The following is a 12,589-nucleotide window of genomic DNA, read 5'->3' on the forward strand; positions in this document are numbered from 1 at the left end:
CCCCCGTGCCCCTCCTTCCCCCCTCCCCCCATCGTCGACAACTGCCTCGTAAATACTTTCCCCTCTCGAGGCACAAAAAACACGAGAAAAAAAATGAGAAACTAGGGGTGGGCTGAATCGTCCGTATCTCCGCAAGTCGACCGTAGTCTTCAGATATAAATCTACATTCTACGAACCCCCCTTGGCTTGTTCAACCGTGGCCACAATACGTACACAACCCCAACATGGGATAAAGATAAAGAGTCACATCGATGTTCAAAAACATGCATCTTGGACACTTCTACGAGTCCTCCCCTCTCGCCCACCCGCTCCCCTCGCCCGCCGAACAGAGTAAGGGAGGATTTTGCATTGTATATGGCTTTGAATGTCAGAAATACAAGGAGTAGAGGGTGTGCAGGGAGTTGGAAAACGGAAGAAGAGGGCTTGAATACAATCGTCGACGGGAAACCGCGTGTATACCTGGGGATATGCAACCAACCCCCGTTCATACTATCCTGGTGCACTTTGCACGGCTGGTGGATAAATTATATAGAGGGTTGACACATAACCCCACCCGAGAGGAAGCCATTGTGTCCAACCATGTGTACCAATACTTTCTCACACGTGTGGCCCCATCCACTCACTTCGTCCATTGCCTCTTGGCGTCATTCAACTCGCCTTGGAGACGATGGTGGATCTTGGAAAAGGGGGAGATTCCCAGACACGCCGATGCAATACACGGATATGCATCGGAAGGGTGAAATTTTTTTCCTCCCCGAGGGATGAGACGGTTTTTCAAGGGGCAATGGCACGGACTGTTTTGTGGACAATTTCGCATAAACGAGGGATCTTACGCGGGGAAAAGTGCGTGACGCGGATGTCCGGGGGACTTTTTGCGGATATGTTTGGGGACAATGGATTTGGTACGGGTTTCTGGTTTGTCGAGGGGCGAGGGGCGGAAGAAATGCTGCGGAGAGTATGAGATTGCTATCGCGCCTATTATCGAGTTTTGGGGATGCAGTGAGAAAAAAATTACTCTCGCTAAGGAATCACTTTCTTGGGAGAAGAAGGTATTTTTATGTCATTAGAAAATGCCTGAATTGAAAAGATTGTATGGAAAGATGAAATTTTACGTACAATTCTTAAAATTCTACGATGAATTTCCAATAGTGTTCTAACTGTGGAATAAATTTACTCCAGATATAAATTTATTCTGATGATATATTTGGCTAACATAAGGCTTGGTGTAACCTGGTTCATGTTTAAAAAATTTCTATTAAAAAAACTTCGTTAAAAAACTCCGTCAAAGAAACCTTATCAAAACAATTTGATGACTAAAAAAACTTGAGCAACTGAAACTTTGAAAAATTTGAAAAAAACTTTAAATCTCCAGGAAAATAATGGAAAAAAATCTTACAAAAATTTTTGTTAGATCTTTCTCGATAGTCGTCACTTTTCTTTACAAAAGAGATTTGTAGGGAAATTTTGCTAACTCCTTTAGAATTTGGGCTATTCATCGAGAACTGGCGCTAGAATAGAATTGACTTAAACCGTTTGACCACTTCACTACTGATTTTTGCTAATAAATTACCAATATGCTCCCGAATGGTTATTTTACACATCATTTCCTTCTATCGTGTATAATTCCTTATTTATTTCATTATATTAAATTGAATAAGATTTCTTTTTAACTAATTTTGTTCAACTAATTTTCAACTTAATTGAATGTTGTTATCATCAATATTCTTATTATCCATTCCTTCTATACAACCGATTGTCTTTGCTTCTTGACGCAGGTTTTTACACGTGGACCTGTTTTTTTTCTCGGTGCAACCGGGCCATAATTCATTATCTAACATTAATTTTGATCAAACTTCCAGACAGAAAAAATCGAAATATTTAATAGTATAACTTTACCGTACTGGAAGGGTATTTTTGCCAGATATTTATGCTCGTGTTGGCAATTGCCATTCCCCTGGAGACCCATGGGATCCGAAACCAAATTGAAATGGGTGGGGGTAGGTTGTTGGCAATCGACGTAATGCTGGGATGCCAAGAGAGCTTTCTGGGAAGTTATATCGATTACGAAATTTGTGGCGACTGAATATCATGAGGGGATTTATTGGATGTTAATTTCGAGAGTTAGGGTAGATTGAGGATGGGGTACATGTTCTTGGGGATTCTGGATTTATTTTCTTAATGGGGTGAGTGAGTTTGGGTGAGTGTGAGGATTATTGGCTAGATGAGAATGACTAATTGGACATGTTCTGAGGACGTGTTGGATGAGGTGAATTCGGGAGCAAAGTTTATGAAGTGAAATGAGATAATTTTTTGTTTACTTGTGGAGTTAATTTTAAGGGATATTTTGTATTCTAGGCAGGAAAAAAAATCAGATTAGAAAATTGAGACTAGAATGGACTTAATCCTACACGGAGAGGAAAATTCATTAAAAATTCCGTATCTTTTCCGTAATCCCGGAGCAAAATGTGGTTTTTACCTAAAATCACGGAATTTTTCCAGAGCGCGCCGTAATTTTTACCTAAATCTCCTGTGAAAAATTACAATACCGTCATTTAAATTTTCTGAGTCGATTCCGTAGTCGGTGAGCGAACTGTGAGTTCCATAATTTTTACTGAATATTTCTTTCCGTGTAAAAATCTGTTGTATCTCTCAGCGTGGTCTCGAATGATGTTTCTACATGGAGAGAAAAGTTGGATAAAAATTGCCTCGTGAGGAATTTTGCGACACTTTTAGAAAATTACTATTGAAATTTCAAGTGAAAAGGCTCGAAATTTTTAACAAACCCCCTATTTTTTAATATCCTCTCCCCGCCGGATTATTTTCGGAGTATGTGAGAATTTGTCAAAAGAAATGACAAGTGAATTTTTCCCCGAATAATATTGACTTGTGAACCGATCTGAATAATAATTGCTATTCAAATATTAATTTTCACAAGCGACTTGGCATTTCATACCCTGAAAATAAAATGTAATTCCGTCAATCAAATTTATTTCAGACATTAGTTCACGGTGAAATTTCGTGTGGAAATTCTGAACATTCGTATGTCTGACACACATTTGATTGGTAGAATTAAATTATTTTCAGTGGAGGAGATTGAATTGTTTTGGTTCACTAATTCAATCACTGTTGAACAGAGTTCAGAGTGAAATTAGATTATGTAAGATACGTTTGAATCAACTGAATATGTTAATAATTCAAGACTACATCAGGTCATTTGATGCTAATTATCACATCTTAAACGGACGAGTTTGATTTTAGAAATGAATTATTTTTTAGTTTCAGATAATCATCTTGGGGACGAAGTCCGATGCTGGAGGGATGCTTTAATGTACTCCCGGACCGAAAACCCGTCTCCAACCTATCCCTCCACCGAAGACGCAGATCCTTTGCTCAACGTAAGTGGATATCTGATATAGATTTTACAAGGAAAATTCAGGAAAAATTCAGTTCTTTTGATTATCAATAACTCATAATTTAGCGATTACACGGCGAAAATAAAATAGTAAAAATTCCTATATCGAAAGCTACACATAGTAAACGCGAGCAGAAATTAGTAAGTATAGAACGGAAAATCCTACTAAACCCGGTCGGTGTAAGGGAACAGACAACCGTGCTTGTATAGGCGTTGTGTGCTGTAGTGAGTGTTCCATTCAGAGGATTTTAGAATCGGCCAAAAACTAATGGGATATTCAATCAAAATCCAATAGAATTTTCTAGCGAATTCACTAGGTTTTTCTATGAAATTCACACAGTACCGTAATTTTTCACAGGAGATTCAGAGAAAAATTACGGAACGCTCCGGAAAAATTCCGCGACAGTTCCGTAAAATTTCCTACAACCACATGTCGCTCCTGAATTATGGAAAAGATACGTAATTTTTATTGAATATTTCTCTCCATGCCGGTAAACGAAATGTCACTTTTCATTTACTATCGTAGAAGTTACGAAAAGTGCCACTATTCCATGCACGAGTTTCAAAAAAAAATAAAAAAATCTATTGTGCCCCTTTTTCCATAACACATTGATTTCGAAGGATTTTTATAGCCTTCTCCCCGTCCAGACAAAGGAATATCGCGATTCGTAAATATATCCATTTTCGCACAAGTTCTCTCAATCGATCCATGCAAATCACCCCAAATATATTCACCTGCAATAAAATCAAAACATTAAAAAAATGCGAATAAATGAAAAGAAACAAAAGAAATTGTATTTTCTGCTCTATTCTGTACGTTATGTATAAAGTCATGCAATTTTAGCAATCCTAGAATCCAATAAAATTTCAAGCACCCGCTAAAGGTATCTCCGAGTACAAATCCAATTTGAAATTCATCCCGAAGTTGTTATATCAAGTCGCGTCGTTGCCAACGATGAAATCCTCCGGGTAAAACAACAAAACTGTTTGTCTTGCGTTTCACATTCTTATCCGCCCCAACTCCGCCCAACGAATTTAAAAAATGCCTTTTTTTTATGGGACAATCTCTCAATTCTCATGAAATAATGGCGAGAAAATTCGGTGTGACTTGTGTGATAATAACCAATTTTATGAGAAAAGCTCGGAGATTTTTCCGTAACTGATGAAATTCTTTATTAAATAAGGCAAATGATATTTTATGGCACGCCGTGCAATAAGTCGAGTTTATCGCACGCTGCGCTGTGCGCAGCGTGCTTCAAACTCGACTTCTGCACGATGTGGCATAAAATAGTATAGACCACTCGGGCATAAACTTCGTTTTCAACGAATGTGAATACAGACCTCGCCTTCGGCTCGGCCTGTAAACTTCACATTCGTCGAAAACGAAATTTGTGCCCTTGTACTCTAATGTAAGGGAGGGTGGGGCAAAACGGTCCCCCTTCAATTGTCAATAACTTGTGAATGACATTGTGAAAATTCCCAGTTTCAACTTCATTTTGAAGATAATTTTTCATTCTTCAAAACGAGCTCTAACTCATCCCAATCGGATTATTGAATCGGAAAATATTGACGATTGAAGGGGGGCCGTTTTGCCCCATCCTCCCCTATTATTATGTCACGCGGCGATAAAAGTATTATCTGACGAATGTGATTATACGCCCAAAAAAAAAATCACTTGTCACTAGTGATGCAGTCGAGACCAGGCGAGAATTATTTTGGGAATTTTTCCCATCCAAATTTCAGCCAATAGGATTGCCCTATTCGACTGTTTTTTATATAGTCAACACGAAATTCAACTGATAATTTTTTGATTATTCAACTGGTAATTTTTCACGTTGCTTTCATGTCTATGGAAAACAAAAGATTTACCGGTCGATTGAACCCTTCGTTGGAACTGACAAATGGAATTTGTCTCATAGTGCAATCCTCTTGGCCGAAAATTGGATGGAAAAATTCCCCTTCGAATACCACTCGAGGTTCAAAATTAATCAGGTATTTCCCTCAAGGTTCCCTGCATACAAACGAACCTATCGGGAAATACCTGATAATTTTGAAGCTCTTGTGGTATTACTTATGGAAATATCATCACGGTCTAAAAAAACATCGAAAGTTTAGAAATCGTCGTAATCTCGAAAGACATTGGACCGGTGCATCTCGTCACGAACTTGGAAGGATCCATCACGTCTGAGTTTCAGTATTTTCTGTTTTTCAAATGTTTGTCTCGATATCTGTCTCATCTCGTCTCGTGAACTTAAAAAAGCGAAAATCTCGAGGTCCAGGCAAGATAAATCCTCCCGGAATTGTGACAAGATGCACCGATCCAATGTCTTTCGAAATTGCGACGATTCCAAAACTTTCGATGTTGTTCCAGACCGTGATGATCTCTTCAAAGTAATTCTCGACTAATTTCGATGGCATCACTACTTTTCACCAGTACAAACCGGTACTTGGGGGAAGTTCAGTTTTGAAAAGTTCTAGAAATACTCGTCCCAAGTACATTTCTTGTCCTTGGGTGAAGTACCACATCTGCCGATCGAGTAGAAATGGTACCGGGAGGAAGTAGTATCACTACTTACTATCAGTACTTTTAGTACTTTTCACAGGTACCTAAAGTCCCTCCAATTGATTACTTTATTGAGAAAAGTGAATATTATTACCGAATAGAATGGGCTTTCTTACGCATTTTTGTAAAAATGTTCAGCAGAAGATATTTTGTAGGAAAAATCAATAGGTGGCGATTTTTATGGTTGCTTTCGAGAATTATTGGTATGTTTTCCAACCTACAAAATTTAAATTTTGTTGAGATCTTTATGTTTTATGTTGTTATCAACATTTAAAAGGCTTCGAAAAATTATTTTCAATTTTATTACTCATAAAACGGGAATTATTTGGATTTTTGAATTTTTGACGAAATTCGGTTTTTAGAAGAGGTAGAAAAACATTTTTGAGTTCTTATACTCAACTTATATTGAGTTTATTTGGTACTTTTGGAAAGAACCAGCCAGGCACTCGGTACAAGTAATTTTGTTACTTGGCTTCAGTAACAAAATACTTGTGACAAGTACTGCGCTACTTCTCACCAGTACACAGATACTTGACGCATGATACTTGCATCAAGTTGTTTTGTAACTTCGATGAAGTACAAAAATATGCCTTTTCCCCAGAAACCCCTTGATACCGGGTACAAGTACTTTTTCTACTGATCAAAAGTTTTTTTTTTGGGTGCACTAGTTTGTTAATCGTGTATATGTTAAATTCATGGGGATTGATCTTTGAAAATTTCAGGACTTTCTGCTTCGAATACAAGATTAATTTCCCAACAGTGGGAGTTTTCATTGTTACAATAGGTTTATTTTAGTCTCCACGAACATTTTGGCACGTGATGAAGTAGTTATTGCATTCTGCATTATGCAGCTGGTTCCGAGAGAGATTCAGCATGTTTCTTTGAGGGCGAAGCACCTGAGTATGAATTGTTGAAATCCAATTGCCACGAAATCCTCTATGTGATGGACAATCACAGAATGTGGGAGTGTTATGCTAATGAATATGCCTGTCACATATGGGTACCATTGAGCCGTGTGCCCCAGGTTCCCTACAGGCGCTTTGTTTTCTCATTAAGTCATTACGCTTGATTATGAAGATTCACGTGCACAAATGTTGGGCTTAACACTTGGGTTCCCTTGATATCATCAGTGAGTATATCTATTTGTGGTCTTGATGATGTTCTTCGTGATTAGAGAGAGGCTTTGTGATTTATTTAATCCTATCTCTAAACGCCGAATTTTTCATGAAGTTCCCGTAGCAAAAACAGACATGAGGGAAGAAGCTCGAATTGGAAAATATCGGACTCGAAACATCTCGAATGAGAACTAGCTGCAGGGGAACACCGACAGATGGTATTGAAAAAAAGGAGCACTGAATGGACATTTTCATGTGTGATTTTTGTGAAACGGAGCGCAAGTTTCGAAATGTATTTCTAGCCTGAACATAGCGAGCAAAATAATCCACTTGAATTAAGTGTGGCGTTAGTGTTTTATGTCAGACCTACACGGAGAGAAAAGTCAGAATTTTTGTGGGGAAATTCCGGGAAAAATTCTAGTGCTGCACTAGAATTGAGGCGCAATGTGCCAGCACATAAAAATTTCCCCTTCGGCACTAGAAAATTTGTCGTTTCATCACGAAATCTTCGTTATCGGTAAACGAAAAATTACTCGACAGACAAAAAAATTTTCCCCGGCCACAATTTTTTTTCCCTTAATTATTTATTAATAACATCAACGTTATTTAAATTAATGTACTACAGTATCAACAAAAATGAGCCTTAAGCCAACGAATTATTTTTATAGATTTTTTTTATTGCATTTGTTCCACGATTACAGGGAATTACATTATCTTAAGACATCATCACTGAATAATGTCAGTAATTTTCAACAATTTCTACGACCGGTTGTTTCACACTTTTTTTTCCACAAATGTGATATGGTTAATCACACCTTCAGAGAAAAATAGGCCCAATAATCCCTGATTATCACATAATTCTACAGAACACGCGCTAACGTTACCCGACGTTGAAGACGTCATTTGTAAGTCTCCACTCGGGACTCCTGAGTGCAGCTGTTTGACTCACTTCGGCGAGCCGAACGTTGCCGATGTCGCACGGACACGTACGAGAATAGAAAGAATGGCAAAAATTCTAGTGCTAGCACTAGAAAAATTGTCCAACTGCACAATAAAATTTGTAATGTTACCAAGAATTAATGAAGTTTTTCCCACAATTTTGTACGGAATTCCCCACAAAATTGACACCGAGAAATTTTCTAGTGCCAGCTCTAGAATTTTTCTCGTGCTTCTTTGCAAAAATTGATTTACAGCAAAATTTCCGTGCTGATCTAGAATTTCTATTCTTATTTCGATTAAAATATGGGAGTTCGGCAGTTTGCGCCTCGTTTCTGGTGCCGAGCACTAGGATTTTTCCCTGACTTTTCTCTCCGTGTACCTAACCGCTAATCCCCCATTCTGATTGATGCATGAATCGCGTGAAGTTGGCCGTTGGAAAGAAAATAGTATATTTCACTGCGAGTTTTTTTTTATTCGCGTGTTTGGCCAGTTCTTGTCTTCGGCTCGGACGCCAACCCCATAGTAAAAAACCCCATGGCACTAGTCGTGATCGATATTTTTCCGTAGTGATTTTCACTTTTACGAGTTTGGAGAAGGGCCAATATTGGCCAGACGAAGAAAAGTGAAGCTCACACGTATGAAAAAATTGAATAGAAATTTTCTATACGGATTGTGTATAAAAATTTTATCGGATTTCCGTATATGATATTCGGATATTTCTATACGAATTATTTCTATACATAAATTTTTACATAAATTTTCATTTTCATACGAAAGATGTCTAAACGCTCCAGAGAAAAACCTAGCGAAATGTCGCAACTCCATACGAAATGTATCTATACATGGGGAAATGGGTCGTATAGGATCAAACATATAGAAATCGTACAGAAATAATTGTACAAAAAATATCCGTATAGAAGTGTCTGAATATCATACGAAAATCCTATAGAAATTCTATACGCAATCCGTATAGGAAATTTCTATACGATTTTTCCATACGTGCAGTTACGGAAAATTTGTTATGAACAATATCCCCTAAAAAAAATTTATAAAATCATTCATTATCCAAATGGTCTAGAAGACTCGACCTTTTAAAATTTTTTCCTACATTGACGTCATTAGTTGGATATATGTGGCTTTCGGCAATAAGTCAATTCAAGAAAAAATTCTAGATCACCTTTTTTACAGTTCATGAAATTTCCTCCATGAAAGCTCTTCTGCCCCTGTCTTCTTAAATCATTCATTACCAAGGTAAGTTGATAATACCCCAGATAAAATATGCAAGCTTGAACCCATTAACAGTTTCCGAACTGGAATTATGCCGGAGCTTTTATTCATGAATGCACTATATTTAGTCACATAATGCAATTTTTTGGTCAATCAACTTCACAGTGAGTTATGAATGAATTTCCCATTGCATGTGCAATCAATAGGACGCTATGAGAGCAAAATTGGGGATCAGAATTATTTCACAATATATAGGACTCCACAACTATTAATCAGTCCATTACTCCCAGAATAATTTAGCTATTCAGGAATTTCATCTTAATTCTTTAAAAAAATGTATCCGTAAATATAAATAAATAATATATACATATTTAAATAAAATATTATGAATTGTAATAAACAAAAAGTGTTTCACTATATACTTAACAAATAGTGATAATAATAAGAACCCTGCTATGGGTTCTATACTATAAACTATAAAAAAATTACAAAATCCCTATATATATCGGGAAAAGCGGGGATTTTTTGAGGCATCCCCATGCTCTTATGACTGAACCAAAAAATATGATCCTTAGCTAGAAATGTACCTTATTTTATCCGGCTGCGGCTGAAGTAGATCCTAGATCGTTTCTCAGTTGGAAAATAGGGTAGATTTAGAATTAGAATATGCGCGGCTGGTCACTTAAAGCGCCCCGAGTCACCTAAATCATACGATCTTTTGTAACATCCGCCTTAGTTTCGGTCAGTCACACAGCCTTAGCCCTGTGTTTCTCACTAGGCTAATAAGGCTGGTGACAGCCGCTTGTTGTGAGTCCTCTGGTTCCGGGAAAGCCTGGCCCCAGATTTTATAGCGACGGAGTGCTAATAGGGCGCATTCACATAAAATGTGAATGACGCCCTCCTTATTGCCTCTGCACAGTCTAGTCTGCATCCCAGCTAATTGCCTGACTAGAGTAGTCGAGGCTGCTTTGCTGTGATGCAAATTTATCTGTACAATGTGCACCCAGGTTGCAGCCACAATGATGACTACTTTTCTGGTACCTCTATGTACCCTTCTTCTGACTTTCACCACGGTCTTTCGCAAGCAGCTTGACAGTTGCTTTTTGAATCCCGCAGTGCAGTCTGAAGTTGCAGGCTTTCAGAACAGAGAGTGATCGGTCGTCTATCAGCGCAACGAAGTGGGCACTTTTCGCGTCCCTGCTCTCACTGCCCCGAGCGACAACCCACTCTCTGGCCTGCAGTCCTGCATTTTGTTTCTCAAGGAAGCACAGTGCTTCTTGAGCGGTTAGATCTGGGTCTTCCACGTGTAGTACAACCCTGTGCTTCTTGGGAAGCTCCGAGGCTGCGACCACACGTACAGTAAGTCCAGCTATTTTGTTTTCGGGGAAAAGGCTTTTCAGCCAATTTCCCGTTTCCTCATCAGTGCAGTACACCATTGCCACACCTTCTCTTTCCCAGACACCGTTGAAGGTGGGTGCTTTCACCCCGTCAGGTAACGCCAGAATGGCCCCCTTCAGGAGTTTCTTCACCTCCGTTACCCCTTCAGTGCCCAGTTTCTGATCCAGATATAACTCCGGCATAACTGCAAACTTGAATGAGCTCACAGTATTCTGAGCATATGTGCCCTGATCCTGCGTTCTCATTCTCTTTTCTTTCGGTCTGACTGAGGGGGTTGGCGTGGTACGCTCCGATGGAAGGCGTTTTATTGCCTTCCTCACAGCTCCCTCCCCCTTCCCCGTCATCAAACTTCGCTGCTGCATGCGCCAAGATTGCAATTGCCCCCGAGGTTTGATGCAGCTTCGCTCTCTTGCGACGTCTTCTCTCGGCTCCACTCAGTCTGACCCGATTCACATCGTCACCAGACTGGTCAGCCTTGTCAGACTTCGTGTGTTCGCCATCGCTGGCCCCACCCGAAGTTTCCCTTTCAATACTGAAATTTTTTAGATTGGTTTCCATTTTTGGTCTCACGAGTACCGCGGTTAAGCGTTTTCACCTGGTGCATTGCCGCGATTGCCCAGGGCTTGGCTTGTCTCGGGAGGGTTACACCCAAGACTACTCTCAGAGGTCGCCCAGGTTTCTGAGAGGCACCGTTAGCGACACAGCTCCCCCTGTGCTACGCATCCTTAGGCAGCGGTATGGCCGAGGCCATGGCTTACGCTGCTCACACACATGGATTTGTAGACCAGTCATTCTAGATTTTTGATGCATTGTGCATATCAAGACCTCTTGAAACCGATGAAACTTATACCAATCGGTAGCTTATGATTCCATGATCAACATACTAGTTTGTTTAAACTCATCCATGTAAGGAAAATTTATAATTAATTAAAAACTATCGAAAAATGCGTCTGACTGCTCCTAACTCAGTATTTCTCGGATATTTCTCACTCAATATCAAAAATAAAAATACTATCTTGAAGCGAATAAAATTTACTTTGAAATACAGTTAGGAATCGATATGTAAAAATGCACGGTTAATTTATGATAAATTTTTCAAGAATTCTTTGGCGATTTCACGTCAAACGATCAGCTGACCGAGACGCCACGCCTCTTGGCGGCGGGGCCTGAGTTACGTCACTCCCGCAATGCGCAGGCAATTCAAACCTGAAGTGCGCTCCTGCAGCATTACAAATAAACAAATTTCATTGAATTTTCTCATTTTCTCGACCAAACTTTGCTGTCTAAATAATTTAAAAAATTCTAATTAATAGTTGAGTTCCCTCATGAATCCTAACCTGAAATTTAAATCTGTACTTCACAAATAAATATAACTAAACATTAGAAAAGTTTAAAACTAAGAGTTGAAAAACAAATCCATTTTATTTATAATTCTTGTTCTCATTTATAAATGGAATACCTGGGTCTCTCAAGGGCAAGTGACCTTTTCCATAATAGCTTCTGGATTTTTCTACCACGTAATATTATTCACAATACCAGCTAGTCCTTGTAGTGCTGCTCCTCCTTGTTTGCGGCCCCCTTCTGAGCACGGTGAGGGACTGGCGAGGGATTGACGTGGACAATGTGTATACCTGTGAGTCACCCAGGTTGGAAAGTATTTCAATAGGGACTAAAGGGTTTTCTCGTGTACTAAATTAATTACCTGGACACCCCCCCCCCTACTTCTTGCCCACTTCTTCCCTATTCCCGAAATGTATATAAACTCGCTCATTTTTAGTTTCTAGTCAAATCGCTTGAAGACGTGAAACTGTTCACATCAAGAAACGAATATAAAATAGCGTGCGGAAATTCCAAGTGGTGTAGTCGTTCTAGTCCTAAATATCGTTGGGTCTTTTTTTCTTACCTGTACCCCTCCACTAGTATTTTGAGGAGCAG

General features: G+C 39.1%; 1 long non-coding RNA gene across 1 annotated transcript in view; it reads left to right on the forward strand.

Annotated features, from left to right (window-relative positions):
* Positions 1–3,359, forward strand: part of LOC107048374 — a 211,233-nt gene extending 207,874 nt beyond the window's left edge. Inside the window, exon 4 of the long non-coding RNA XR_001461678.1 lies at positions 3,277–3,359. This is a non-coding gene — a long non-coding RNA (uncharacterized LOC107048374). The remainder of the gene's footprint in view (positions 1–3,276) is intronic.
* The last annotated feature ends 9,230 nt before the right edge of the window (positions 3,360–12,589 follow it).

Source organism: Diachasma alloeum, unplaced genomic scaffold (assembly GCF_001412515.2).
Source record: "Diachasma alloeum isolate Michigan unplaced genomic scaffold, Dall2.0 Dall_scaffold_00188, whole genome shotgun sequence".
NCBI classification, from domain to species: Eukaryota; Metazoa; Arthropoda; class Insecta; order Hymenoptera; family Braconidae; genus Diachasma; species Diachasma alloeum.